At 34.5% G+C, this 3,197-nt stretch overlaps 2 non-coding genes across 2 annotated transcripts; both read left to right on the top strand.

Annotated features, from left to right (window-relative positions):
• Nucleotides 1–607: 607 nt before the first annotated feature.
• On the top strand, nucleotides 608–679 carry TRNAP-UGG (transfer RNA proline (anticodon UGG)). The gene has a single exon. It is a non-coding gene; the product is annotated as a tRNA-Pro (tRNA).
• Nucleotides 680–1,745: 1,066 nt separating this feature from the next.
• Nucleotides 1,746–1,817, top strand: TRNAP-AGG (transfer RNA proline (anticodon AGG)). Its single transcript has one exon. It is a non-coding gene; the product is annotated as a tRNA-Pro (tRNA).
• The last annotated feature ends 1,380 nt before the right edge of the window (nucleotides 1,818–3,197 follow it).

The following is a 3,197-nucleotide window of genomic DNA, read 5'->3' as shown; positions in this document are numbered from 1 at the left end:
TTTCCTAGTAAGCATCATTCCTTTGAGTAGAGTTTGATTCTCTTCAAATAATCTGCACCATTTTCATCATCTCTGCTGCTAACCCTTCTTTCTTATGTAGTTTTGTGTCTGCTCTGATTTTCTTCCTTCAGGCTACTTAAGGATAAGTCTCTGGTTGTAGGACTTCCGACTGTTGAAATTTCACACTTAGTCACAACACAACAAGATGCTTGTAAGTTTCCATTGACTTCGATGAATTCAGCTTTTTACTGTAAGAAAAGAAGAGAACCGATGGTATAAAAAAAGAGATCTGACATCAACTTCTTGGCTTTGATGAAGCCCCAGTTTCCGTCTATATAATAATAACACGAAAAACACTGAATAATAGGGTAACCACTATGGTTAAGGCCTAGACATTACCTCTGCAAATGGAATTTCATTGTTTTTTTTGCTTCAGTCTTGATCAGAATACATAACGAAATCCTATTGGATATGGATATTTGAAGTAAATCTTGTCATCCAATTGTTTAGTGATGATGTGGTGAAAATAAAAGGTATGTACTTCAATTTTTTCCCTTAAAACAATTGTGCCAACTAAGTTATTTACAATAAAAAACTTTTCATATCAGGGCATTTGGTCTAGTGGTATGATTCTCGCTTTGGGTGCGAGAGGTCCCGAGTTCGATTCTCGGAATGCCCCTTTTCTTTTATAATTGTTTTGAAGCTCTGGAAGGTTTTCATTGTTAACTGTTTAAATCAATATAAATAAGAAACAAATTTTTTTTTATGGAAACTGACAAGCCTGACTTGTTCTATTAGTTAAAAAACAATTAGGCTTCAGGAATGCATGTGAATGCCTTGAGATGACTGCTGTGACTGTGATACATGAATAATGTATTAGTAGTCAAACTCATGTCCTAACATGACAAACTCTTCCTTATGCAATCAGAATTGACAAATAATTTATTTTATAATAACGTAAAAAAGTTGCGTTGTTGTTTGAGATGAAGTGTTGGATGGTAAAAAGCCAACACAAAATTACTCAGTGTAGCAGGGGTGAGGTACATGTGGATGATGCACTTGATTAGTAAAAATAATAGGGAAAAAGGAAGCCCTTACAAATAAATATGTGATAGGATTAGGAATTAGAAGAAGATGCACTGGATGAGTGAAAATAATAGACAAGGAAGGATTCCTAACAAGATAAAAATGAGATAGGATTAGAGATTTAGCATTAAAGGGAGAGTTGGGATAGCAAACGAGCACATATTGTTGATAATATGGTTAAATATCGACTTAATTGGTTTGAACACATGTGGAGGAAATCTATAAATTCCATAGAAAAGAGAATATATGATATGCTTTGTGGCACAATTGCTAGATGTAGAAAAATGCCATGAAAAACTACAAACAAAACTATTGAGAAATGCACAAAGGACCATATTTTGGCTATATATATGATTTATTTTATAAGTTATAATAACATTATGACGACTTTTGTTTCATCTATCCAACTTCACCTAATAAAAGCTTATTGTTGTTGTATAATAATGTGAAAATGTTAGGTGGATTAGCCATTTTCTTTTTAATTCCAACAGTTCCCTGTGTATAATGTACTGGAAATGTGAAATTGGCAATACAACTCTCACATAGTAAAATGTGTATGCTACCCATGCAATGATGAAATGTGGTAAAAATTCAGTCTGCCTAGAATAATTGCCTGAACTGTCAAATTTCCACATTCACAGTCAAAGCTTTTCATATTCGGGCATTTGGTCTAGTGGTATGATTCTCGCTTAGGGTGCGAGAGGTCCCGAGTTCAATTCTCGGAATGCCCCTTTTGAAGGTCCGGAGCTTTTGGTTGCTTGTTTTGCTTAGGACATCTTTTGTTCTGATGAGAGTGTGCTGTGTTTTGGTTGCTTATTGTTAGTTTTGTAAAATTCATCTGTGGTATATCTTATGCCTTGGCTTTCTTAATAAATTTTGTTCTTGACTATAAAAAAAAACAGTGGTCAAATCCGAGCCTCTCATTATTACAGAATACATAGGACAGGACCAGAATTGTTTAGCAGCTGGTTGCTAATTGCTATAAGCAGATTTGGTAATTTGCATGAAATCTTTCAATACAAATGCAGACTCTGTGGTATGCATAAACAATTTCAAAAGCAAATAAGAGATAAATGTCAACTTACTTTCCTTATTTGGTTTACCATGTGATTCTCGCTTAGGGTCTTTTACCTCCGGTAGGTGTCACTATCTCTATAATTTAGGCTCTTTATACCTACTATGAGAGTATTTCTCAAAGTCGGCAGCTGAACATTTTTTAATACGGAGTTAGAGTGTCTTGCAAGTAAGCAACTCCAAAAATTGATTTTGGGTTATTTTTCTGAAAGAGAGTCATGCTGCCAACTCTCCCCACATCATATAGTTTTTTGTATAATATTTATCAGTTCAATGTAATTTACTTTTTTATAATCATTTTATATCTTTTACTCATAATCAATATTTGTTACTTCATAATTTTATGTGCTATTGGTATTTGACATAATAGAAATATAAAATGAAGCTACAGAGTTCAATGAATCAATCTAATAAAAAATTTATGATACGGATTCTGATTATGCTAGAGTTTTGGATGGTTTTAATGTTGTGATTCTAGATTTTGATTATAACGGTTTTACTACCAAAGACATTGTTCCTCCTAAAGCACAACATGTTTTGACGAGTGCCCCTTTTAGTAAAAGTATTCGGGATATGAATGTAAAGTTTGACATGACCACAATACAAAAAGTAATTTTTGGTTGTTTGCAAGCTGCACTTGCTCAGGACTTTTTCCTTGCTATAAATATTGATGGTCTAGGCCAACATATGTCATCGGGGAAGTACCGTATTATCTCAAGATATTGCCTTATGATTCTCTTATGTTTTATTGATGATGTGTGCCCTGTTTGTCGCAAGTCGTGTTTGAATAGATTTGGAAAACACGCGATTCATTGTGGGGAGCTTCCAGACTTCAAATAACGATATGATCTTGTTAGGGATGTCGTGTTTGATATATTTCGACGGACCGGAGTATCGGTGAAGAAAGAGGCGTCTGCGAATTTCTTGACTGACGCACATGAGGGGAGATTGACACTTAGGCTGACATATGTTCTGGTTTACGGGTGGATAAGAGGAAAGCATAAACATGTTGTGTGGACTTGACTGAAGTTTCTCTC

Source organism: Lathyrus oleraceus, chromosome 6 (assembly GCF_024323335.1).
Source record: "Lathyrus oleraceus cultivar Zhongwan6 chromosome 6, CAAS_Psat_ZW6_1.0, whole genome shotgun sequence".
NCBI lineage: Eukaryota > Viridiplantae > Streptophyta > Magnoliopsida > Fabales > Fabaceae > Lathyrus > Lathyrus oleraceus.
This window is presented reverse-complemented; position numbering and strand designations above follow the sequence as displayed.